This window comes from Melozone crissalis, unplaced genomic scaffold, assembly GCF_028551555.1.
Source record: "Melozone crissalis strain CALT ecotype California unplaced genomic scaffold, PUWL_Pcris_2 ptg000066l_1, whole genome shotgun sequence".
Taxonomy (NCBI): Eukaryota; Metazoa; Chordata; class Aves; order Passeriformes; family Passerellidae; genus Melozone; species Melozone crissalis.
The window spans coordinates 3,970,064-3,997,229 of NW_026535844.1; the positions used below are offsets into that span (position 1 = coordinate 3,970,064).

General features: G+C 55.1%; 1 pseudogene; it reads right to left on the reverse strand.

Moving 5' to 3' along the window:
- The window catches only part of LOC128945559 (zinc finger protein 850-like), a 223,040-nt pseudogene that overhangs the window by 108,878 nt on the left and 86,996 nt on the right, over positions 1-27,166 (reverse strand).

Sequence of the window (27,166 nt, forward strand, 5' to 3'; positions counted from 1 at the left end):
GCCCCAGCTCCAGGGGCACTTTCCTCCCTGCCACAGATGCTGCTCAGAGCTCATTTTTCTATGCCAACCAAAAAACCCAAACCCTGGGGCTGCCACAGCCACTGCAACATCCAAATGATCTTGCTTTGAGAGCCAGTTCCATTGGCTGACTCTGTCAGTAGGAACCTCCATCAGAAATAGCACATTTTGCTTCTCCAAATGGGGACACCAGCTTTACAGGCCATTTTCCAGAGTCAGTGTGGTTTGCCTGTGTTATTTCAGAGGATTCTTACATCAAGGTCATCTCTGCAGTGCCACTGACACTCAAGTAAATGCATTCCTGATGCCCCATCCCAGAAAGTGCCAGGCAAGAAACAGGAGGTTTGTGATGCTGAAAGCTCAGGCTTGGTGACACGGAGAAAGTAGCTTGGACTAGGAAAGAAATATGTTAGACTATGAGGATGTTAAACAATCATCTTCATGTTCTCAACAAATTTCTCTGTGAGAAGAATCAGGGTGGAGATCAACTTGCAAAATGTATTTTAGAAACTCCTGCAGAAAGCTTGTTTTTGGGACTGGGATTTGGGGGTGGTTTGGGGTTTTCTTGCAAGGCAACATTAGAGCTGATGCACTTGCTTCACATTTTCCAGGTCATCCTCACAGCCAGATGAGCTGCAAAAACATAAATCCCAAAGCAAATTGTTGCTGGAGACTGAGGAATATTCTCCTGTGTGGAGGCTGGAGTGCTCTGGGAATTCCCTTCCCATGTGCAGAAACCTCCAGCTGCTGCTCCCACTGCAGGGTCCCCCTGTGCTCACAGGCCTCTGCAGCCACAGGAGAATTTGCCTCTTACCATGGCCGCCGTTTCCCTGAAGTAAGGAGGTTCTCCTTCCACCATCCCGATGGTCACAGTGCCAAAAGCCCAGATGTCCACCTTGGGGCCATAAGGAGATCTGGTCACAACTTCTGGGGCCATCCAGTGAGCAGTGCCCAGCATGGAGCTGCACTGGTCCTGCTCAGGGCTGAGCTGAGCACAGAGGCCAAAATCAGCTGAGGACAGAAACAAACCCTGTCAAAGGCAGCTGGAATGAGGAAACCAAGCACCAAGATTCCCCACTCTCAGTCTGAGAGTGCAGTAGTGAAGTCAGCTGGAAAAGCCCTCAGGGCTGTAGCCAAGGAAAGATGGAACTGGACCCTTCAAGAAACCATTGAGGAAGGGGCAGGGGATGTGAGAGAGAAGAGGGGAAGAAGGCGGGAGGAGGAGCAGGGCGGGGGGAGCGATTGAACCGGGGGAAGAGAAGGGGGAGATGAGGAGAGGAGCAGAAACAGGAAAAGTAGCGGGGACACCCCGGCCTTCATCGGGGTGTCCACGGGGGAGCCAGGAAGATGTGGAACCCCCAGCCAGGAGTGTTCCCAACACGGGGGGCTCTGACCCTGGGGGTCACCCGGGATTATCCAGCGCGGATCCTCCCACGGGGGATGGAGATGGAGCGGCGCACGGAGCTCGTCCCACACCGGGCACTGCGGGATCCGCGGGCAGCGACCCCTCCCCCCGGGCCCAGCCCCCACCCTTTGTCCCCCTCCCTTTGCCCAAATCCGTCCCATCGCCCCCCCCAGATCCCTCTCCATCGCCCCCCAATAAACGGCCCCGGGCCCAACTGGGAAGCTTTACTGGGAGCACTGGGAGCAGGCACTGGGCGGGGGCAGAGTGCCCGCGGGGCTGGGGGGGACACGGGACCCCCCCCAGAATCAGCGGAGCGGGGACAGAGCGGGGGGTCCCGGCCGGGCCCGAGCCCACGGGGAGGGGCTGCGGCCGCCGCCGGCTCAGGAGCTCTGTGGGCACAGAAAGGGGGGTGACAGCGGGCTGGGGGCCCCGGCGGGAGCGCACACGCTCCGCCACGGGGGGGACGCTGCCCCCGGCACCCGCCCTGACCTTCTTGCGCAGGGAGAAGCCGAGCCCCAGCGCCAGGAAGACCAAGCCCAAGACGAAGCCCCCGATGCCCGTCAGCATCTTGCTGCGGGCGGCGTCCGGCGGCATCTCTGGGGGGTCCGCAGGGCTCAGCACCCCCAAAACCTCTCACCGACACACCAAGGCGCTCCGAGCGCCCCCTCCAGGCTCATTCCAGTCCCTTCCAGTCGCAACCGGCATCCTCTAAACCCCCTGCCCTTTGCACCAGGCGACCCCAAACTCCCTCCCAGTGCCCACCACGACCCCTTCAACCCCATCCCACCCTCCGCAGCATCCCCCAAACCCCTTCCCAGCCCTTGCCCAGCCCCCAGCCCCTCTCCCACTTCCAGCCCGGCTCTCTCCAGCTCCCTCCCAGTGGCTCCCAGCACAGCCCAGTGGCTCTGCCAGCGCCCCCAGGGGCTCCCCCATACCCCAGTGCCGCCTCAGGGGCTGCTCCAGGCTGACGTGCTCCACCTGGCAGCTGTAGCTGAGCCCGCGCCGGGGGGGGGTTTCCAGCAGCAGCAGTAGCTGGTAGGTCCAGTCCCCGTTGGGGACCACGTCGGTGGCCACCACGTGCTCCGAGAGTTCCTGCTGGCCCTGGAACCACCTCACCTGGATGGCAGCAGGGTAGAAATCCGTCACGGAGCAGAGCAGGCGGTCGGGGCCGGGCTGGGAGCTCGAGGGAGGAATCAGCGAGATGGACACGCTGGGGGGCACTAGGAGAGAGAGAGGAGAGGGCTGGGTTTGGCTGGAGAGGGACTGGTAATGGGCTAGGGAGGGACTGGGAGCGAGTGGGGTGGCACTGAGAGAGATGGGACAGGGTGGGGCACACTGGGACGGATGTTGGACGTCCGGGCTTGAACGAAGAATGAACTGGGAATTAATTTGGAATGGATTTGGAATAGGCTGAGAAGAGGAGGGAGGGACTTTGGAAGTACTGAGAGCGACTAGGATGGCACTCGGAGGGATTTTGGTGGCCCTGGAATTAACTGGGAATGAAGTGCGCGGCACTGGGAGGCCGAGTCCAGCGCGGGGCCCTCGGGATTTCAGCGCCAGGGACTCTGCATAGCAACCGATGAGTCACCAGACAGACGCGCTATCATTGGCTGAAAGGAGCCGGCTACACGGACAACCGGGATGCACACGCCGGGCAGGCACAGGGATGGACTGGGACGGACTGGGAGAGCCACGGGGGTCACTGGGTGGGACAGGACGCCCCGGGGTTGTTCCGAAGGCGGGCTGAGGGCCCTGGGCTGATTCTCAGAGACGTTTTCAGGGGCTCCAGGGTCACTGGCAGGGCAGGGCCCGAGGGGGACACGCTCTGCCCCGCGCTCACCTCGGTGCCCCGTGAGGAACGGGGCAGCAAGCTCGTAGCCGGCCCGGCAGAACGTGTCAACCGCAGCCCGATTATCCTCCAGTATTTCCGGGATTCCGTTGCAGCACCGAGCCTGTGTCTCCCCATAGGGGGTGTCTCCCACGAACACCCCCACGTCGCTGTCGAACATCATGTACTGCTTCCGGTTGTAGATGTACCTCCTCACGAACCTCACCTTCTCCGTACCAATAATGAAGTGACACTCTCTCGTTCTCATCTCCTGGAACACTCCTGTGAGTGCAGAACACAGATCCGGGGTTGTCCCCCCAGCACGCCCCCAGCGCTCCGGGGGCCATCCCGGATCCCCACTCCGCACCCGCTGTGCCCCACGGCGGCCATGGGACCGTCCTGCCCGCGCCGCCGCTTCCTCTTTGCCGCCCTTCCCCCATTTCCCCTTTCATATCCTCTCCCCTCCCAACTCCGGCCGCTCCCCAAATCACTTTTGGTGTCCCATTTCCCCATTTTCCCACAAATCCCTCAATCTCCAGCCCCCTCCCGCTCAGTTTTGGGGTTCCCCCGTCCCCTTTTCCCTCCTTCCCCACACTTCCACCGCTCCCTCTCCTCCCACCACCCCTCAGCCCCTCCCGCTCTCCCTTTCGGGGATCCCCTTCTCCTCCCCCTCCATTCCGGCCTCCCCCCTTCGCCCCCTTTTCCCACTTCTCCCCCCCCTGTCCCAGCGCCTCCCGCACCCCCGCTCACCCGAGAGCTCCGCGCCCGCAGCCGGGGGGGCTCCCAGCACCACCAGTGCCACCAGCAGGGCCCCAGCTGCCGCCCCTCGCCCCATGGCCGGGGCCGGGCAGGGAGCAGCAGCCCCAAAGCAGCCGCGCTGCGCTGGGAGCGCCAGTCCGGAGCAGGGCGGGCTCGGCAGCGCCGCGCGCTCTCATTGGCTGCCGCCGCTTCTGGGCAGCGACCGTCCACGGGCTCTGCCCGGCAACCGATGAGAAAATCCAACGCCCCGACCTCTCATTGGCTGTGCCGCCTTCTGCTTGCGCTGCCATTGGCTGAGGCCTTTCCGGGACCCTGCAGCCCCGGGCTGGGGGTTTTTTGGGGAGGGGGAACCTTGGGGCGCTGGGCAGGTGGGGCGGGGATGGAGAGGCGCGGGCTGTGCTGGACCAGCCAATCAGAGCCGCTCATTTCACATTTAACCCCATTTTTTGGGTTACTGAGCTCGTTCAGGATTTTCTGTTCAGAACCCTTGGTCCCGCTGTCCTGGTTTGAAAAGGAAGTGAGATTTTTGGCATGCTGTGGTCAAACCAATCAGTGCTCAGATTTGAATATTGGCAACTGGTGTGGCCCCTGAGGACATGGATTCACCTCTGAGAACACAGGGGGTTAAAAGCAGAGAACTCCCAGGGGAAGCTCTCTTGGTTCCGGTGGGTGAAAGGTTCAGAGCTGCCCTGCCCGGCTGCGGGCTGGGTGCGGGAGGGGAAGCCATGCGGCCGGGTGAGGGGAGCCGGGCCTTGGACAGAGAAGGGAGCTGAAGGCCCCTGCAGGATGGAAGGGTGGAGGAGCACTGAGAGGCATCGGACAGCGGCCACAGAGAGAGAGAGAGAGCTGGTGTCTGTGCCTGTGCCTCCTTGAAATTTGCTACCTTGTGCTGGCAGCACAGCCGAGAAGGAGAAGGGGTGCAGAGAGAAGGTGCCCGGCAGGGCCAGCGTGGGAGTTCTGGGCAGGCAGAGCCTGAGATTTTAACGCTTTTCTTGGATGATGGAAACCTTACAAATGCTGATCCTCCTGGAGCTGAATGAGAAGAGAGATAGAGATGAGATAGGAGAAAATGGGCAAGTGTGATGAAAGTCCATGCAAGTGAAAGATGTCAGAAGAAGTTGAAAAGAATCCTCGGCGGGAGGAGATGATGGAGTGGCTTTTGGCTGGACTTTTCTTCTGCAGCCATGGACAGAATCATTTTTCCTGTGACACAGAGACTGCATTTAGGGGGAGGCAATGGCTCGGAGCCAAGAGAGTGCAGTGATGTGATGTGAAGGAGCGGCATGAACAGAGATGGATGAGGAGGGTAGTGGTGCCCTCTGCCTTCAGTGAGGAAGAAGATCTTTGTTCTTGAGACCCCTCGGCCCCAGGGGGTGAATTTGGGAGGGACAGGTGTCCCAAAAGTGAGAGAGACTATGCTCATTTTTGGAACTGGGCAAAGCATCCTTAAAAGGGGAACCCCAGAAGCAGCTCTGGTCCATGTGCAGTGGTGAGAGCACTGGGCATGGAAGGAAGATGTCACCATGGGAAATGATCTCCGGGCGGTGCCACGTGAGACATGGAAACACAAGAGGTTTTAACTGTGTTTCTTGGGGAAGCCTGTGGCACAAGAGGGACTCCTCTCTCCCTGATGAACTGAGAGTTGATTATCTGAGGGGTGGTGATGGACTGACAGTTGGTGACCTGAGGGGTGGCAACTGAATTGCGAGTGCAAGGTTTTGCCTTACTGTGATGTATTGGGAATTTGGTTGGGGGGAGGAGGAATGTTTGGAAGGTTTTCATTATTTCTATGTGTTTCTTTTATATATTGTAAGGTAATAAAGATTTTTTTTCTTTGTATTCCGAAGCTGGAGCCTGCTTCGCTCTATTCCTGATAACATCTCACAGCAGACACTAGAGAGAATGTATTTTCTTGGGGGCACTGGCATTGTGCCAGCATCCAACCGTGACACCAGGGAAAATGGCTGCTCATGCCCGTCCATCCCCTTTCCCAAAAGGCACCCGCTTGTGTTTGGGCACGAGCTGCTGGCCACAGCCAGACGGGCAGCACCTGCAGCATTGGCCATCAGACGCTGGGCTGATGTTTTCATCCAGAGAGAAAGAAAAACAGCCAGAAGCACACAAGGCAACTTGACAGTATTTCTGTAAGAATGTCATTGTCCTGTGAAAGTCAATAGTGGATGGTGGTTTTGTGCTGCAAATAATCACTTCCAAGCAAAAATCATTCCAGGAAGGGACAACAGCTTCTGCCTTCTGACAGATACCCAGTGTGGCCACCAATTGCTCCAGGTGCTCCTGCCAACAGCCACCTGCAGAAAAGATCACATAGACCCCAAGGCACATTGGCTTTGGCTGTCCTCTGGCAGAGATGTCCCCCGGGGCCACAGGTCTCTGTGGCAGGAGAGAGGCACCAGCGTTGGCAGGCTTTGGGCATGGCAAATCTCCTTTGGCAGGGACTCTTCCACAGCTGCTGCTGCTGTCAGCGTTGCCCAGGGGACAGAGCAGCATTGGAGCTCTGGGCCGCACGTCCCGTGCCTGTGTCACGCCCCTGCGAGTGTGCCGGCCACCCAGCCCCGGGACTGGTCCCAAAGAGGCCGTGGCAGGGCCTGTGGAAGGCCCCGGTGCCCTTCCTGCTCTGCTGCGCTGGCAGCCGTGGGGGCTCATTCTGCTGCCCTGAGCAGGCAGAGCAGAGGAGCAGCTGCTTCTTGTTTGGGCCCTTGCTAAAGTTCCTGCTGGGCTGTGTCTTCAACACTTGGGGCAAGGTCTTGCCTGCAAGCTGGGGCAGTTTGGGTGGGGTGGGAGTGTCCCCAGGGCATGTGGAGGTGTGTCCTGGAGCTCTCTGTGACACAGTGCACCGTGGTCACCGTGGGATGGAGAGGGACAGAGTGTGCCAGGGTGACCCTTTGTGACACGCCGTGACGTAGGTGCTGGCGGTGCCACGGCCATGCCACAGTGCTCGGTGCACACGACGGGACAGGACGGGACAGAGCAGTGCTGTGAGGAGCCCCCGCACAGCCAGCTCGTTCCTTGCTGACCTGGAGCTTTTCCGAGGTGTTCCCTGTGCACGTGACCTCGAGGCCAGGCTGCGGGACTCGGGGACGTGGAGCATTTCCCAAGCGTCAGCCATCCCTGCGGCCCATGCCCTCGAGGACGGACTGCGGGACTTGCAGTCCTATTTCCTTCCTGAGACTTCTCTCTTGCTGCTGCCCTCGAGGACAGACTGCAGGACTTCCTGTCCTGTAGCCTTCCCGAGGCTCCTCTGTTGCAGATGCCTTCAAGGCACGACTGCAGCACTTGCTCATCTTCAGCCCTTCTGAGGCCTCTCTGCTTCAGCAAACACTCCTAACTGCAAAGAGTGACATGGAGCAGAGAGCCCCCAGCGTGCCCAAGCTGGCCTGGCTGGAGGAGGAAGAGGCTGGAGCTACCTCAGCACAGCAGCCTGAAGAACTGGAGCAGTTCCAGCTGCTGCAGGAGCGTGAGTGTCAGAGCTGGGCTGCAGGGCTGGTGCCTGTAGCCAGCTTGGCCCCATCCCATCCCATCCCATCCCATCCCATCCCATCCCATCCCATCCCATCCCATCCCATCCCTGTGGACATATCCATGGATAGGACAGAAGCTGGGCATCCCGAGGCTCTCCCTGCCTGGGGAGCGCAGGGCTGGGCTGTGTTCTCTGGCCTCTCCTGCAGCCCCTCAGCTCTGGCTGCGCTCGCTCTTTGCCAGATGCAGCCAAGGATGGGACACAAGAACAGGAAGCCGCCCGTGGCCGCTTGGGCAGAACGGCGCAGGTACCTGCGGCCATCCCCACCTGGGCTGGGCCTGCTGGCACTGCTCAGCCAAGCACCAGGCTTGGAGCACTCCATGGATTCTCCCACCCTTGCTGCCCTTCTCCTGCAGACCCTCTGTGAATTCATCATGTGCCCTTGGCAGGAAGAGATCACCGGTGCGGGCACGGGCGTCTTGGCCAACCTTCCGTTCCTCGATGCCGAGACCAGTGCTGCCATGCTGGATTTGCTTGTGGAGAAAGGTGTCTCCAATCCAACGCAAGTAAGCAGCCTGGGGCAAGGGCTCGATGGCCCCAGCAGTGGTGTGGCGCCTCCAGCCGGGTCTGCCGGGCTCCCTCGGCCTCTGAGACCCGGCCCAATGCGGTTGGAAGGGAAGCACTTCTCAGGGGAAGGTGCTGCTCTGGCAGCTCTGCGAGTCTCCCCGTGCCCTCTGCAGGTGCCCGCCATGGTGAGGTACATCCACCAGTGGCTCACGGCCAATGAGTCTGCTGGGCACAGGCTGGACAAGGCCCTTTTGGAGCTGACCCAGGAACAGCCCTGTGACGTGCTGATCACCCTCTTGCGCTGGGCCCCATCGTGTGACAGGTAGGGCAGCCCCACGTGCCTTGAGGGCTTAGGCTTCACCAGCCCGTCACCCTGTAGAGCCTGTCCCTGCTGGCTGCCAGACAGGCGGGCAGTTCCAGGATCCTCTGGCTCCTCTGTTTTCCAGTGCTGCCATGTCAGCTCCTGAGCCTGGTGCCACGCTCCCTCCCTGCCCCTCCGGGCCTGTACCCACGTGGGCTGGCTGGCCGCTGCCGGCCAGGGGCAGTGGGCAGAGGCAGGGCTGAGGGCCAGCGCGGGGCCCTGCAGCTGCCCAGGCCACGGTGCTGTGGCCGAGCCCGCCCTGACACAGAGCCCTGACCCCACAGAGCTGCCGCCACCATGTGGGCAACCATCATGTCCTCGAGCAGGACTGCGGAGCCGACGCTGCAGCTGCTCCTCCATGTGCTGAGCGCCTGGCCAGTGCACAGCGTGTGCACCTCCGATGGGGACGACACAGGAGTCTTTGCCCTGGCTGTGAGTTTCTGGTGCCGGCCTTTGCCATACCCCAGGCCGCCTCTCCAGCAGCCTGCTCTCTGTGCTCCCCCCAGCTGCATCTCCCTGCCTCAGGCACTGGGCTGAATCCTGCCTTAGGGGCAGGGCTCAGGGGCACCAGGCCGGCTGCTCCCCCCGTGTCTCCCTCGACCTCTCCCTTGCACGCTCAGGCCCTGCCACATGGATGTCTTGGCCACTGAGTGTTGTCTCTGGCTGTTTTATTTCTTGCAGGCAACTGTGGCACTGTGGAAAATCTTCAATCGGGCCTGGCGCTCGCCTGCCGTGCTGGAGTATTTCCCCAGTCTCTTTCTGCATCTGCTCTTCCAAGCTTACATCAGCACGCAGGAGATGCCAGAAGAGGTTGAGACCTTCTGGCAGGGATGCCAGGAGCAACACGGCCTCTGCACCAACCCCAAAAGGTGCTCCGTGCCAGTCCTCCCAGTCTCCCCGTCCCTCCCATGCCCCAGGGCAGGAGCCGGGTCTCCCAGCGTGACCTGGCCTTTGCTCTGCACACAGCTTTGCGCTGCAGACACTGAAGGCCCTGCTCTGCCAAATGCACTATGAGCACGTGGTGCTGTCCATGCAACGCAAGCGTGCCTGGGACACGCTGCTCCGTGCCGACACCCACCACTGTGCAGTGGGTCTGCTGGCCAGGTGAGACCTCGTTCTCCCCACCGCCCCTCTCCTTTGTGCCCGCAACGCCCCACACAGTCCCCGTGCTCATGGGCGGCAGGGCCTTGTCACCAAGGGAGGGATGAGCAGACTGGAAAAGGCCGGCAGAGGAGGGTGCCCGGGAACAGCCGCCTCCCAAAGCACCCCCGGGCTGCTCGGGAGCAGAGCAGAGCTCTGCCAGTCAGCCCTGGGAGAGGTTTGCCCGCCCGGCCCAGGAGCAATGGTGCCTTTTTCTCCCTGCCAGGGAAAGAAATGAAAGAAACCTCTTCATCAAGAGACTGAGACATGAAATCCCTATGTGAGAAGGCCCCTCTCACCTTCTTCCAGTAACTGGGACTGAAAGCTCCAACTCGGGGGAGGTGTACAGGGTGGGGAAGAAAAGCTGCCCAAAGGAAGGTGGATGTTGCAGGTGTAGGCGGTGGACAACAAAAACAATGACTCTCGCCTGCTGACAAACTTGGACTGTGTGTATCCTTATTTCCTACCCCCCCCCGCAAAGATACAATAAACTACTGTTGTTTCGGCTGCAAAATCCATCCCCCTTGTCCCAGTGAAAAAGAGTATAATTGGGGTCCAGATGAACTGGGCCTCTGCGACCTCCCCAACGCAACAGGCGGATCCTCAACTGGACTGGGCCAAAGGACTTCGTCTCTACATTTGGTAGCTCTATCCCCTCTCTCTTTCTCTCTCTCTCTCTCTCTTTTGTCTCTCTCTTCGTCTATCTTTTTCTCTCCCTTAATCCCTCTATCACGTTTTGCTGTGGTCATTCAATAAAGGTGCATTTGTTTCGATTATCATTGCAAACCCCACTGTACCATGTTGGTTCTTTTTGCACCCTTAGATCAAATCCTTGAACCATCACAAAACCCGTCCGTGAGGATCGTGACACCCCCCGAGGACCCTTCCCCAAATTCCCCTCCAAAGCCCCCCCAGCACCCCCAGACCCCTCTAAAACTCCCTCAAGTTCCCCCCAGAGCCTCCCCAAATCCCCCCCAAACTTCCTCAAGACCCCTCCCCAAATTCCCCTCACGACCCCTCCAGGACCCCTCACCTGTCCCTGCGCCTCCTCAGCAGCTCCCGGAGCCCCCCGTCCTCTCCCAGCGCCTCCCCCGCTCTCTCCAGCGCCTCCCGCAGGACCCGCCCGAGCCCGGGGCGGCTCCCGGGGGTCCCTGAGGGGATCCCGGGGGCGAGGGGTGGGGGGAGGGGGCGCCCGCTCCATGCCCGGCCCCGGGGTCAGGGGGCGCTGCTTCGGGCTCGGCTCTGGAGCGGCGCGAGGAGGGCGGGAGTTATTGAGGGGAGACGCCCGGTGATTGGTTGGTTTCGTAGAGGGCGAGGTGATTGACAGGAGAGGGGCGGTGGAGCCGGGCTTTGCCGCGGGGAGACGCCCAGTGATTGGTTAGATTGAGGAAAGAGAGGCAGGCGCTGCTGAGGGGAGATGCCCGGTGATTGGTTGGTTCAGCTTGAGAAAGGCAGGAGTAGCTGAGGGGAGACCTGTGATGATTGGTTGGATCGGCGCATGGGGAGGCCGGTGTTCCTGAGGGGAGACCCGCGAAGAGTGGATGGTTTGGGGCGGGGTGCGCCATGATTCGTTAATTTGGGAGATGTAGTGCAGTGATTGGATGGTTTGGGGCAGGACGCGCCGCTATTGGCTGGGAGAAGCCGGTGATTTTTAAGGGAACATTCCCAGTGTTTTGGGGAAAAAGTCGCGAATTTTTAAGGAAAAATTCACATTTTTTGCAGGAGAAATATTCCTAGTTTTTTGAACCCACATGACCCCAAATAACCCAAATAACCCCAAAATACTTGAAATAAACCGCAAAAAACCTCCAAACAATACCTAAAAGTCCGCCAAATAACCCCAAACAAATACAAATTGCCCCAAAAAACAAAAAAAACCTTCCAAATTAAGTCAAAAAACCCCCAAATAATTTCAAATACAACTAAAAAATAATTTCATATACAACAACATAACCCCCAAGAACGTCAAATAATTCCAAATAAGCCCAAACAAACCCAAACACTTCCAAATAAACCCAAATACTTCAAAATAAACCAAGTAAAACCCAAGATAAACCCTAAATAGTCCATAAATGACCCCAAATAAACCCCAAACCAACCCCAATTAAACCCAAAGAAACCCCAAGTAACCCCAGTTCCTCCCATCCCCACCCCAAAACAGATCCTGACCAGTCAGAACGCATGGCACTGATGACGATCCAGTTGCTGGGCAGAAACTCAGAGCACTGGCCCTGCTCAGCGATTTTCAGCCAATCAGCGCCCGGCCCGACTCTGACTCATCAGTTGCCAGGCACATACCAAGTCCTCTCACTGCGGTAATACTCAGAGACCGTACGGGGTAATTTCCAGCCAATCAGAGGGACCCCCAAATTGAGATAGCAGGGAATGGGATCCCAAAACTGAGCTGGGAGGGGGATGCGACATCCCAAATTGAGCTGGGAGGGAGGTGGGACCCCCGAACAGGATGAAGCCAATTTTGTTCCTGGAATATGTAAAGTACTTTCTGGATATGCAAAAAGTTGATGAATATGCAACAGGCTGATATCATGCGAGACAAGGACAACTTAGCAAAAGTTGTTCTGGCCACCAAGACCGCCCTAGTTATTTTCAGGGACACCCCTAATTAATCTGATTTTAATTACATCAGCCTGTTGCATATCCATAAACCAGTTTACATATTTCAGGAACTATTTTACATGGCCCATCCTTGGGGGTGTCTCCCCATTTCAGGAGCCTCCACGGAAATAGAAAATGTACACTCCCTCCCTTTTACTAGGACGACTACTACTACTACTACTACTATTATTATTATTACTATTATTATTATTTTTACAAACTATAAAAATATTAATGCTTTTGAAATTAAGGAGCTCGCAGGCAAAGATATGGGAGTAGAAATAACAGTTTTTTATTAGGAAAAATAGAAAATAGAACTGCAGCAGTACAAATGAAAAAAAAAACAGTGACAGAGTCAGAATCCTCTGGGAATCCAGTGAAACAGGTTCATCCGCTTGGAATACAGTGGGAAAAGGGCGGATCCTTTGGGAATCCATTCCTTACCTCCAAAAGACAGGGCAAAGGCAGAGCCGTGGAGTTTTTATAGGATATCCAGAGGGTGGAGTTGGGGTTGGGGTCAGGGGAGGAGTTCTTAGCAACATAAGGAGGCTGAGATCAAATTCCTTCCTCTAGGCAACAGCAGGACTCGACACAGAACGTGTCCCCAAATCCTAAATACCCTCTAAAACAACTGAGAAATTATGGAACTTCAGATATATCCGATGAATGTCCTTCATTGAATCCAATTTTGGGTGTTTTTAAAGGATGAAGGTGAAGCAGAGGAAAATTAAGGCCAAACCAAAAGGAGAAGCAGCCAGGTGTGTTCCCAACACGGATCACAGGGAATGTGAGTGACCAGGGTTGTGCCCAAAGTGCTTCCTCCAGTGCGGGATGGAGCTGGAGCAGCGCACGAAGCTCTACCCGCACTCAGGGCACTCGCAGGGCTTCCCTTAGTGGTGCCTCCATTGGTGTTTGGTCAAGCTAGAGCTGCTGGAGAAGCTCTTCCCACACTGGGGACACTCATAGGGCCTCTCCCCAGTGTGGATGCGCCGGTGGGTGACGAGGGTGGAGTTATCCTTGAATCCCTTCCCGCAGTTGGGGCATTGGAAAGGCCTCTCCTCTGTGTGAATCCGATAGTGCCGGATGAGTCTGGAGCTGGTCGGAAACCTCTTCCTGCATTTACCACACTCGTAGGGCCTCTCCCCAGTGTGGATGCGCCGGTGGGTGATGAGGGTGGAGTTATCCTTGAATCCCTTCCCGCAGTCGGGGCATTGGAAGGGCCTCTCCTCTCTGTGAATCCGATAGTGCTGGAGGAGAACGAAGCTGGTCTGAAACCTCTTCCCACACTTGGAACACTCGTAGGGCCTCTCCCCAGTGTGGGTCCTCTGGTGCCTGATCAGGCTGGAGCTCTCTCTGAAGCACATCCCACACTCGGAACACTTGTACGGCCTCTCCCCAGTGTGGATCCTCTGGTGCTTCATCAGGTGGGAGCTCTGGCTGAAGCTCTTCCCACACTCCCCACACTCATAGGGCCTCTCCCCAGTGTGGATCCTCTGGTGCACAATCAGGTCACAGTTCCGCCTGAAGCTCTTCCCACACTCCACACACGTGTGAGGCTTCTCCCCATCATGGAGCTGCTCATGGAGCACCAGCTCCGAGCTCTGGCTCCATCTCTGGCCGCCTTCCCGGCCCAGGCTGGCTCTTTCCCCCTCAGATCCTCGCCGGTTGCGTTTGCAGCCCCTCCTCGTGCGGCATCTCCGGGGATTTTCCTCCCCGTTGGCTTCCTGCACCGTGGAGCCGCTCAAAACGGCCTCTTCCACCAGGTTCTGCCGCGGGCATTTGTCCTCCCTGCTCTCCATGCTCAGCTCCTGCTCTGGGGGAGGAAGGACAAGGACAGGATGGGATTTGCCTCCGTGCCACAGGCAAGGACAAGGAGATCCCCCCAGGGCTGAGCTGCAGCCGGGGCCGTGCTGGGCTGGGAGATGGAGCAGCACAGAGGGGAAAGGGGCACTGACTTCCTCCTCACCTGCCTCGGTGTCCCTGGGCATCTTCCTCTTCCTTGCAGCCTACCAGGCCTTGGCAATGGGAAATCCTGGTTTGGGGAAAACAAGGGATGAGCGCGTTTGTAGGAGCATTGGGGGGTAGGATGGTCGGGACAGACAGAGACGAGAGAGCTCTGCAGCCAGGTCGTGGAACTTGCGATTTATTGCACAGGGCCTGGGTGCAGGGCCCTGCTTGGAGCTGCCAGGCACAGCTCGGAGCAGGGCTGAGAGAAGAGAGGGGTAGAGAGGGTAAGAAGGTAAAAGAGTAAGACAGGCAAGAGCATAAGAGAGCAACGTTCCCATTATAACACAATAAATTTTCTTCTGTGTTGAATATTCTATTTCTCACTAACCAATCTAGTACAAGATACAAATCCTACAGAATTTACATACAGTGTGTAAGAATCATTACATCATCATACTCTGTTACATTTTGCACCCTAAAAACTCCTCTTTGGACCCCTTCTATTGAGCTAGTGGGGTCTGCTCTGACCCTTGGATCTGTCTGCAAGCAGAGGGAATTGTTTCATCAAAAGGGGATTACCTTCAGTTGGGCCACACCATTGTTTTCCAGTTGTTCACTAACTGAGGTATCTCAGATCATGCTTTCATTTCAGTCTTCCTTATACTTTCTATATTCTCAAAATCTTTTTCAAGACAATCATATTTATAAGGTTTTCCTGTTTCACCTTCCCCAACACACACTGAGTTTGAAAGTCCTTTTTCCCCAGGTCCATGTCTACAAGTCACCGGCCACCTCGGCTCCAGAAAAACCTCCCAAACACCAAGATTCAGCCCGGAAAAAGCCTCCCAGGAGTTCCCCGTCCCTGGTCCCTCCCCTCTGGTGTTCGGGGGTTCCCCTCTGTCCCACCTGCTGGGGTCACGCTTGGATTGGGGGGTCCCTCTTCTCCTCGGTGCCCGCCCTGCCCAGGCTGCTGGCAGTTCCAGCAATCCCAAAAGCTCCCCCTGCTTCGCTCTCCCCATTTCGGGATGCTGGGGCTGTTTGGGCTCCCGGGCTCCCTTCTCCCCTCATTCTCTGCTCTGGGCTGCAGCAGCTCCAAGGAGTCCCCCCTGCCCCTCTCCAGGCTCTTGAGGCTCCCGCCAATGGCGGTGCTCCCCCCTCTCTGGGCTCCCCCCTTTGGGCTCCTGGGGGACACAGGGCTCTGCTCCTCCAGGCTGCCTCAGCCGGCAGCCGCCACCGCCACCCCCGATGTCCCCCCAAGGGGCCTTTTCCGCTCAGCCTTGGACTGCTTCATTCTCCAAACATCCCCTAAAAACTCCAACCTAGGGATCCCCAGGGATATCCGGGCCGAGCTCCCCATCCCCGCTCACCAGCGCGATGGGGGGGCGATGATCCCACAGGTGGGGGCTGCGAATTCAGGCAGGGATCGACAGCGTGGTTCCCTCAGCTCAGCCTCCATCTGCCTTTGTCCCTTCCTCCCCACTCCTCCCCTTCCATCCCCCATCCTTCTCCCCCTCTGTCTTATCCCCACCTCCTTCTCCTCTTCCATCCCTCCCCTTCCATCCCATCTCCTCCTCCTCCCTAACCCCACCTCCTTCTCCTCCTTCCATTGCTGCTCTCTGCCTTCATCCCTTCTCTTCCATCCCTCCCCCTGCTCTTCCTCCCTAACCCCACCTCCTCCTCCCCCTTTGTAATGAGTTCATGTCTTAATTTGTTCAGCAAGTTGCTAAAGACTACGAAAAGGGGAAAAGTCAATAATAGAAAAACCACAAAGAAAGATGTAACAAGCTAGTATGTTGCAAGATGAATATAACGGGCTAATATACTGCAAAATAAATGTCATAAGGCTTAAACTGCAAAATGTTAGAAGCTATTATGTTGAAAGGCTAAATAAGCAATGTGTAACTATACGTAGCTATGTGCCTATTGTTAGCAGAGGAGTAAGGGGCAAGGCTGTTGACACGGGTAGCGGGCCTGCTATGATTGATAGCACAATATTTGCTTATCTGCTCAGTAAGCTTAAAGTTCCAGGAACCAGAGCAACCATACCAACTAAGGAAAGGTTGACCGTGGGGCAAGAAGTGAAAGAATACCAGCCTTCATCCTCGGACCACCGGGAGGCAGACTACGACTGCCTAGCAACAGGAGGAGAATGCACAGAGTACTACCCTGACAGACACGCCAATCCGGAAGCAGGACTGTATATAAACCCCACGAAATACCAGAAGCGGGCGGCAGTTGGTGGAGCGGAGACTCCCCTGTCGCCCAGCGCTGATTTGCTTTTTGCCTTGCTTGCTGTAATCAATAAAAATTCTTAATCTGATTATACTCACTCGGCAGATTGTCCACTCCAATTTATAACACCCTTCCATCCCTGCCCTTCCCTCCCTCCTCCTCCTCCCCCAGCAGCAGCCACACCCTAGGTGCTCCCTTCCCGCAGCCCTCGCAGCCCGCGGCAGGAGCGGGGATGGAGCCGGGACAGGTCGGGATGGGCAGCGCGGGGCTCTCGGCTGCTCCAGCCGCTGCGGGCGGGGGGAACCCAGCCCGGGGCAAGGGAGACACAAACTGGGCAAACTGGGGGCTGCACATCCAAACTGGGCATTGCTGGGGACTCTGCCTGCCCACTGCCAGCCCCTGGGGCTCCTCTCGGCACATCCGCCAGGGGGGAACGCACACAGGGCTGGGGGATCCCAGCAGTGGCAGCACTGCCAGGGACTGGGCTGCACTGGGATCGTACTGGGAGTGACTGGGACTGTACTGGGCTTGTACTGACATCATCCTGGGATCGTACTGGGAGTGACTGGGAGTGAACTGGGCTTGTACTGATATCATACTGGGATCATACTGGGAGTGACTGGGACTGTACTGGGCTTGTACTGACATCATACTGGGATCATATTGCCATGCCAGGGCAGACTGTGATCGCAATGATGGACACTGGGATCATACTGGGAGTGAGCAGGAGCCTGCAGGAGGCAACCGAGACCATGTTAGGGGCAAATGGGATATAGTGGAAGTGACTGGGAATATGCTGAGGATGACTGGGAGCAGCTGTGAGTAACTGGGATTATGGTGGGAGCAACTGGGAGGAACAGGGAGTGACTGGGTGCATGCTGGCGGCGACTGGAAACTGCTGGGCTTGTACTGGGATGAACTGGGATCATACTGGTGGTGACTGGGATCATACTGGCAGTGAGTGCCACAACTCTGAGGCTGACTGGGAGTGCTTGGGAGCAAATGGGATCATACTGGAAGGAACTGGAAAGATGGTGGAGGGAACTGGGGTACCCTGGGATATACTGGGAGTGACTGGAAGGAAAGTGAGGGTGAAAGAGAGGAACTGGAACCATGTAGAGCAAAACTGGTTTATTCTGGCAGAGACTGGGAGCACAGTGGGCTCATATTTGGATCATACTGGGAGGGACTGGACTAATACTGGGAGGAACTGAGTGTCACAGTGAGCACTCCCTGCACATCATCCCCCATACTGGGCCTGACTGGGAGCAACTGGGAGCAAATGGCATCATACTGGGACTCACTGAGTTGATTGAGGAAGCAACTGGAACCATGCTGGCGGCAGCTGGGACCAAACTGGGAGAGACTGGAAGTAAGTGGGATTATACTTGTAAAAAATGCATATTTTGTGATTGGGTTATTCCAAATATTAAAATGAATATTATATGTCTTGTGTTAGAAAGTACTGCTGTATTAATTCTCTTAATTAGTGAGTTGAATATGGTTTTAGGTTATTAAAAAATGTTAAAATATAAACTATGCTTGGTAAGAGGCTTTTTTTAAAGAAAGGACTTGCAGCGAGATAGCAGCCACACGATACCTAAATCTTTTAGAGAAAAAGAATTTATTGCCCTCTTATCAGAAGAAATGAACTTCTTCCTGCCTTGAAGGCACTGTTAGGATTCAGAGGCAGAAGCTGGCACTGACCAGACAGAATCCTGTGTTTGAATGGAATTTATGCATCATGTATGAAGTGTATGAATATGCAACAGGCTATTGTTTTTAATGGTTAATCCTGTGTTAACAGGTGTCCTTTTTCAGGCTTGTGCTGCCCAGAAAAGGGTACCCGGACATCCGTAACTCTTGGTATTTATTGTCTCATATTGTCCTAATTCGATTTGTCCAAACTGTGATTACTCTAATTGTATTACTATTTTTCATACTCATTTTATTACTATTATGGTTTTAAAATTTTAAAAGCAAGTGATTGGCGTTTTTCACAATTTGGTAGCAGAGGATGGTTACTAACACCTCGCTGCCAGTGCTTTAGGAGAGTCAGAGTGGGGAAGGCGCGCCCTGCCCCGTTGGCAGCCTCGCTCTGTTCCCCCTGGGGTGACTGACAGACGCAGGTTATGGTGGACAAAAGGAGACAATAAAACAAAGAGAAGGGAAAAAGGCTCCCTACAACCGCGGTAATTGGCCCCCTAAGAGTAGTAATGTGCACGAAGAACCCGGGAAGGAAAAGGGATTGGTAAGTATTTCTCAGGGGGGCAGGTACAGGGGGATGAATGTGTGTGAATGAGAGGAGGGCTGGTTGTCCCAGACCTGCCAAGTGAGTGCTGGAGTCTCCCACGCTGCGTTTCCGACTTTCCGCGGTAAGTGGCCAGGAAAGAGACGAAGTGAATGTTAACAGGAGTGAGAGAATCCCCCGGGGTAACTGGGACTGGGTCCCAGAGAGGGGCTGGACCCCTCGGAGCAAGGGAGCAGAGGAGTTTTCGAGCCCAATCCACTAGGAAATGGGACAAAAGGGAACCCTAAAAATTCTGCTGGTTTGAGGGATAAGAGTGCCCAAGAGCATCCAGAATTAAAACCTGCTGGGTTGAGGAATTAACATTCCAAGAGCATCCACGGTTGAGCACAATTCTACCGGATTGAGGATATGCTCAAGAGCATCTGGGGTTGGACAGCACAGCTGGGCTGAGGGATATCCAAGAGCACCAGGACTGGCCAGAAACACCTAAACTTGTAATAGGTGATGTGAAAGTGTATGGTAGAGATAATTAAAGCTATTAATGTATAAAATATTGTAAACTCCACACTAAGTCTCTTGACCATCCTGGCAGGGAGCAGTGTCTTATTCATATTCATATCTAGTTCATGGACTTGGTTGAGATAAACATCGGGGTTTTTAATGAAAGAATAGAAGCTTCCAGGGCGATAATCGCTGGCTTCCTCGGGTCACCAGGTCCAGCCAAGAGTGATTATTGCCTTGACGATTATACAGCTACCAAGATGATCCACAGCCCCACCCTGATGCATGTGAATGCTGACTTCCCCGGAGTCTACTGACAACATCAGACACCTGGACTGAGTCTTTGTCCACCTCTGTACAGGTAAAGACACGGTTAGGTTATGCAAGGGAAAACAAGAGATCAAGGATAGTGCACCCCAGAAAAGGAGCAGGGATCCCCCAGCACAAGCCAGGATAGATGTTGGGGAACAGGGAAAGCAGGATAAAGGCAGGGGGAAAAACCAGCCCAGCCCCAGACACCTGCAGCTCTCCCCAGTGGCTGCTCCGATCCTCAGACCTGCTTAGTTTTAGGCAGCACTAAATAAAGTCAACTCAATTTTAACAGCATAGTTTTGCCTTTAAAATTAAGTCCTGAAATGATGCAAAGCAACACATCAAGGATAGTGCAGGCCCAGAAAGGAGCAGGAATCCCCCAGCACAAGCCAGGATCTCTGCCTCGAGCAGAATAAACTGTAAAAGAACTCGCTGCGTCAGGCAGCATTTGTGAACAGGGGGAGACTCTGACATTCGGAGCTCAGATCTGTGTTCACCCAGCACCGAACCCGGGCTCGACGCTGACCCTTGGCTGTGGTAGTGTAGATGACCGAACTTCTGTCTTCCAGGAAAATTAATAAATCTTTGCTAAATTTTCCTATAAGTTTGGCTCTCAATTTGATCATTTATAACAGAAGGTACCTTATTGTTGTCTTGTTGTGTGTGAGAGTGAGTCACACACAAAATCAGCCTCAGCTTCCTGGGCGGGTGGGAAGGGGGGGGCTGTGGAAAGAGGAGTGTGTGACCCACAAATAAGCCATTGTTCTCCTGGGTGTGTGGGGGCTGTGGCATAAGGTACAGGTGACCTGCAAAGGGGCCATTGTCCCCAGGGAGTGTGAGGGGGCCATGGCTAAAGAGTGTGAGTGACACACAAATCAGCCTCACAGGTGAGCGGCACCGGAGGCAGCAGAGTCAGGGGCCTCCCAGGAGGCCCGGAGATACTGAGACCCAGAGGCCAACCCCAAGGTGAGGGGGGGCCACAGGGACCCGCGATTCTCTGTACACAGGGATCCACTCTGTGTCCTGAGGGTGGGAAAGAATGTGTGGAAGGGAATGGGAAATAAAAGTGAGTGAATGTAGACGAATGAAAGTATAGGTAATGTAGATTCTGTATTTTAAGCTTCACTATATTTCCTTGGAGGGAGGTGTATTTTACGGAAAGCAGTGTGAGAAAAAAGTTTATTATTTTTCTGTGTGTAGTTGAAAGAAAAGTGGTATTTAGGTTGTTAGTGAATGTGAAAAACAGAGGCATAAGATTAATAGATAAGATCTTGAAAAATGAGACAGAAAAGCAGTAAGTTGGGTACAGGAAAAAAAAAAGAAAAAAATAGTCCTTTGGGAGTTATGTTAGCTAACAGAGATACAACTCCTTGCAAAAGGAGAAAATACAGGGTATGTAGTAGTCAATGGGAAAAACATGCAAACTATGGAAAAAGGGAAATTCACCTTAAACTAGTAAGCTCAAACTTGTGAATTATATACTTTAAAAAGAGCACTAGAATATTTAACACAAAATAAATGAACTATATATACTGATTCAAGGTATGCCTTTAGAGTAGTACATACCTTTAAAATATTTGGAAAGGAAAAAGATTACTTAATTCAAGACGAAAAGGACTAGTACATGAGGAACTTATTTTAGAGGTTTTAAAGGCATTACAATTACCTAAAAGAGATAGCTATAGTACATATAATGGAACTCCAAAAGGGAAAGACCCCAGAAAGAGGAGGAAATAATTTGGCAGATCACAAACCTAAGGATGCAGCAGAAAATGGAGCTGAAATAGTTATGTTAATATTTACTCCAAATGAGGAAAAACCGGAAATACCAAAGTTTAGGGAAGCCAAGAAAAAGGATTAAACAAGATAGGAAGTAAACAAGATAAATCAGGGAAATGGAAATTCTTGATGGAAGACAATTACTTAATAAAATGTGCTTCTAAGACAATATTAGAAGACATGCATCAGAAAACCCACTGGGGCACTCAAGCTTCGTGTGATCATGTTTTATGGAACTATGGGTGCATTGGGATTTTTGGAGTTGCAAAGCAAGTAACTAAAAGATGCTTAATTTGCCAAAGGATAAATAAAAAGGTGATGAGAAAAAAAACATTGGGAGGTCATGAGTTAGCTCATTGACTATTTCAAAGTATCCAAGCAGAAGTTTAGATTTGCTAGGCTCTGGATTTATTTGTTAAAAAACCCATTTAATCTAGAAGAGAATATGCCATATGTTAGACAGGAGATTTCAGGAGAATAAAAATCTTTGAAGTATCAGAATGCGCCGAGAAAAAACAAGAAAAGGAAAAGGGGAAATGAAAGGGAAGGGAACAAGAGAAAAAATCAGAGAGTGGGATCCTCTGCAGGTCTTGCCCCCTCCGTTCGCGGCCCAGGCGCCTGTCCCGGGTCCCGGCTCGCTGCCCGCCTCAGCTCCGCCTGCCCCGGTTTCCATCCCAGGTGCGGCCTCACTGCCCAGGGCAGCTCCACCTGCCCCGGCGCTGTCGCTCAATTTGTGTGCCCTGCTCCCACTGCCTGGCCCGCGGCCGCTCTGCCGGCTGTGCTGGGCAAGATGGGGGTTGCTCTGTCCTGCCGCCTGCTCCGAGGTCACCGCGCCCACCGCACCCAGGGGGGGGTCCCAGCCATCCCATCCCCGGCTGCCCTGCCCGTGCCACCTGCGCTGGGCACCGCCGCTGCTGCCGGGCTCTCCCACCTGCCTTTGCTCTGCCGGGAGCTGCCGGATCAGCCGCCATCAGCCATGTGGGGGCTACCCACGCTCCGCCTCGGGCTCCACGGGAAGATCCCCCTCTGCCGATTCCGGCTGCAGACCCTGTCCACACTCCCGCCGAGCCTTGGCGGGATATCCTCTCCTGACCCCGTCCGGCTCTGAGTTATGTCCCCTCGGTAACCACAGCTCCGGCTGTTCAGGGAAACTCTCTCTCTCTCTACAGGAAGCAGCTCATCGAAACACTACGAGCTCAGTTAAAAGGCAGCCCTCTCCAAATTCTTTCCCAAAACACGGGAGAAAGGCCTTAGAAGGTAAAAAAGTGAAAGAGTTAGATGAAGGCACTGCTCTATTTCCGTTCAGAGAGGTTCCCATGGGAGGGATGCGCTGCCCCGCCCCGCGGGAGCCACCAGCGCCCCTGCCGGCTGTGCCCGGAACTGCACCCAAGGGCAAAGCGCCGCAGCCCAAAGGCCGGGACTGGGTCCGGGCTCTGTTTGCTGTCAGTGCCGCAGCTGTTGGTGTTTGTTTGCTTTATTATACACACTAGTAAAGAACTGGTATTCCTATTCCCATATCTTTGCCTGAGAGCCCCTTGATTTCACTAGTCTAAAAATTAAGAGGGAGGGGGTTTGCATTCTCCATTCCAAGAGAGGCTTTTTCTGCCTTCCCGAGCAGACACCTCTCTTGGAAAGCAAGACAAGCACCCACAGGCACTGAGGGGGGCTGCAGGAGGAGCAGAAGAAGGCCCTGCAGCACTTGGGCACAAAGGCACAGCAGGTGAGTGCAGGAAGAGAGCAGCAAAAGGCCAAGCTGAAGGCAAAGGCCAGGGCACAGTTCCTACAGCCCCTGAGGGATCAACCCCAGGGCCCAAGGGGGCCCCAGCACCCAGGGCACGGCTCGGCCACAAGCACCTGGCAGAGGCATTGCCCTCCTCGGCAGGGGAGAGCCCACCCAAACAGCCCCTGGCAAGGAACCAGGGCTCCAGCTGCAGGGCACAAGGACACTGCAAGCACAGACAGCAGCACCCTCAGGACCAGCAAGTCCACCCCTTGATGGACATGGATTGGCAGGGCTGTCACAGCTACCATCACACCAGGGACCCTCCACACTGGAGCCCTTGAGAACATTCAGGGTGGATCTGCATTGAGAGGAGGCATTCCCTGATGGACACAGGGGCTTCTCAATGCACTATGAATCTTCGACATATGGGGGGGAAAATGCTAAAAATATGTTTTATTAGTGAGGAGTTAAGTGGGAAAGATGTGTGGTTTTATTCAACCACTATTGGTACATCTGGGAGAGGGATTTGAAATGCATGAATTTTGACTTGGTCCGAATTGCTATCATGATTTACTGGGAAGGGATTTGATCGCTAAACTTGGAATGCAAATTAATATCATAAAAGGTGATACAGAGGCCAGTACTGTTGTACCTTTGTGTCAAATGTCTGGCGAGGCCAATGCTCAAGTGAATCCAGAAGTGTGGGCAGGCCCAGGGAAATAGGGAAATTTAGATATGGAGTCTCTCCAAAGCACTCTGAAGCAACCACGACAAGTCGTGTCTAAAAGCAACACCCTGTTCCAGGGGAGGGAAGGAAGGGGAATCAGACACAGTGCAGGTCACCGCCCCATGCTCAGCTCAACCCGTGCAGCTGTGGCTGCTTGTGAGAGCCTGGCACTGAAATGCCCTGAGCAGGAAGGCTTCAATATCTTCTGCTGACACCATGGCACCTAACAGGGGGGCAAAAGCAATTCTCACTGCTTCAGCAACCACTGGGGCAGATATCAAGGCACATTCTCCCACAGCAAGCTGGGCTGGCACAGAGCCTGCCCTGGCACTTTGCTGCTGCCAACACCCAGCCAGGACATCGGCTCCTGCCTAAGGAGTGCAAAGCAGCACCACTGGTGGCCAAGGGGCCCATGCCAAGTGTCCCTGAGGCCACAAACAGCCGCCAGCACAGCTCAACACGGGGGGACCCCTCAGCCTGGCCTCAAGGGCTCTGAAGCCCCGCAGATTTGCACTTCCCGCCTGCAGCAGGAGGATGGGAGGCCGCCCCTGAGCCTGCCCTGAAGGCAACGCAGCAGCAGCCAGGGCTCCACAGCGGGCCAAGCCCCTGCGCCTGCCCACAGATCCTCGCCTGGAATCCTCTGCAATCCTGGCCACCCTCCTCTGCCATCTCCAGCCCCTGGGGCCAAGCCTTGCTGCCACTGCTGCAGCTTCAGCGCTGGCTGGGCCTGCACTGCCACAGCTGCTGGGGAACACCACGGCACAATTCCACTCTGGGGCTCACTGACACCCACACTCTGGGCTGCCTGCCATTGCACTGCTGCAAATGTACCGAGTTTGGTTCTTTTAAACCTTATTTCTCTACTCAGGCTTGGTTTTCTTTGCCTTTGGGAAATGAATTTTAAAGGGTTTTTTTAAGGGGTGTTACACTGCTCAATGAAGATGAGTTTAGGACCCGAACAGACTGGGAACAGCACAAAAGATACCCACAGAGATAACGACCAGCAACAAAACATCAACATTGCTCAGCAGCAGGAAGAGAAGCTTCATTCCAGGCAGCCTGCATAGGAGCTTTAGAAATGCAAATGAACACTGCTGGGCAAAATGTGGACAATGCACCTGGCTCTCTTGCCTGGGGCAGGAATTGGGCTTATTCCCTCTGCCCCTCACCCCAAGCTCTGCCTGCTGGCACTGATGGAATTTGCACAGCTCAAGGCAGAGCCCAGGGGGAGGATATCTGACCCTGCAACACAAACAGGTGAAGCTGCAAAGGAAAACAGCAAAAGGAGAATGTTGGGAAAACTTCACTATAAATAAATGGGGGGGAATCATCCCTCTGCCCACTCCAACATGTGCTGGCACTGTCTGTGTTATATAGGTTATATTAGAGCACTGGGGGTTTTTTGCTACCAAAAATTCAGGGAAATCAGTTGGGAATCTAAGGATTTGATGATTTATTTAGAGAAGAGCAGTCAATTGATGCAGCCCTGGCTAGAGAGAGAGGCCAAAAATGGGGAAAAGATGAACGACCAGCAGAACAAATCCTACAACACCATGGACCAGCCCCTGGGAACCCGAACCAATTCATATCAGGAGCCAAAAAGCCCATTTCTCATTTCAATAGCATAATTAGATTACAAGCTGCCCTCGCAATAATAACCAACCAGACAGCTCCAGCTCCTGACCTTCCTGCTGACCAATCCACTGAAATGAGGAACACTTAACCATGGGATCAGATCATCCGTTAGCAGAAAAAAGCGGAGTTTGTGGAAAATCAAATGACTCAAACTGCTGTTGGCAAATAGATGACAAAGGAAAAGTGGTGAAAAAAAAATCAACAATTGAAATTAAAAAGCAGCTCATGTATTGGTCCAAACGTGGAAAGCATGGGAAGGAGACACGGTTTTGTGGCTCCCTGGCAGACCATGGGTTAAACGAATGCTGTTTCTCCTCTGATGTGCTACAGCAACTCTCATCTTTTTACCATGCTCTACATCTAGAGAGTGCAGCTCATTCTGCAGCTGAACGAGGGGCCAGGGACTCGTAGATAAGGAAGTAAAGGGCGAAACCACCAGCTTCAATAAATGTTACTAATTAACTGCACTCCCGCTCCCAAAAGTCCCGCTAAATTCCTGAACTTCGGGAAGAACAAAGACTTAACAGAGCAGTGATTATCGGCTGTTATACAAAAGTGGGGATGCCCATTAACGAGGACATGCAGTTACAGGATCGGGAGGTCTGAACCTTCCAAGTATCTCAGCCAGTAGGCAAAGGGAGAGGGAGATGAGGCCGGGAAAATGAGGATAAAAAGGAGGCTTCGAACTACAACAATGGCAGAGAGCGCACGACAAATGCCCCACGGCCCCTCCCTCTGCTCAGCAATAAAGTCACTTTTACAGGACTCCTCTGTCTCCTCTGCGCACAGAAACCTCCAGCCACGGGAATTTCCCCGCACAGCGCCGGGCATGGGGCAGCCCCCCTCTGTCCCAGCCACAGCAACCGGGCCGCGCCAGCGCTGCTCCGGCAGCGGCTCCTGCCGAGGCAGCGGCCGCAAGGAGCCGGGGGCAGCCGCTCCCGCAGCGCCCTCACGCCAGCGACAACACGGGCCGGACACGGCACAACGAACCCGCCCGAGCCCCCTGCCGCCCCCGAGGCCCGCAGCCAGCCCCGAGCCCCCGCACAACCCAGCGCGGCTCCCACCTGCGCTGCGGCCGCCTCCGAGCTCCGCCGCCGCCTCGCCGCGCTCCGGCCGCTGCCGCCGCTCGCGCAACCGCACACACGCTCCGACAATGGCGCCGCTGCCCAGCCACGGCCGCCCTCAGCCCGCCACCGGGGCCCTGCTCCGCCCCGCTCCCACCAATCAGCGCGCCACAACCACGACTGACGGCACCATCGCCCAATCCTAGCCAGGGGCGGGCTCTGCACACGGCACAGCCCCGCCACGCGCTCTCAGGGCGCCCCGGGCTGCGTGAGGGCAGAGCCGGAGCTGAGCAACAGCCCTGGAATGGGCCCGGGCCCGAGGGGATTGTGCTGAAAACACAAACAAACTTCTCCGCACCTCCCGTCACGGCTTTCCCGGCACTGCGGCTCCGGTGGCTCCGGCTCAGCGGGAAGCCCCGGAGCATCAGTTCTCCTGCCCCTAATTAGGAGCATCATTGCATCGCTTTGATTACCCTCAAAAAGAGAAAACCACCCCAAAGCCCTGTGGATGAGTGGGGGAGGGGACAGATTTCTGACAGAAAACTCCTAAAACTCAGAGCAGGATAATGAGAAATAAGTGAAGATCCTTAATTACAGCTTTTCGCCCCACGCCTCCCTCCTTCCAGCTGCACCTCCTACCCCGGCAGTGCCGCAGACAGGGAATGGGGCCGGGCTCAGTTCATGCCCCGGGGCTTCTCCCTCTGCTCAGGGTCAGGAGTCGTTCCCCTGCTGCACCCTGGGCTCTCTCCCACCGGAGACTTCTCCAGGAACTTCTCCGAGCTGAGTCCATCCCATGGGGCACAGCCCCCTCCAACTGCTGCAG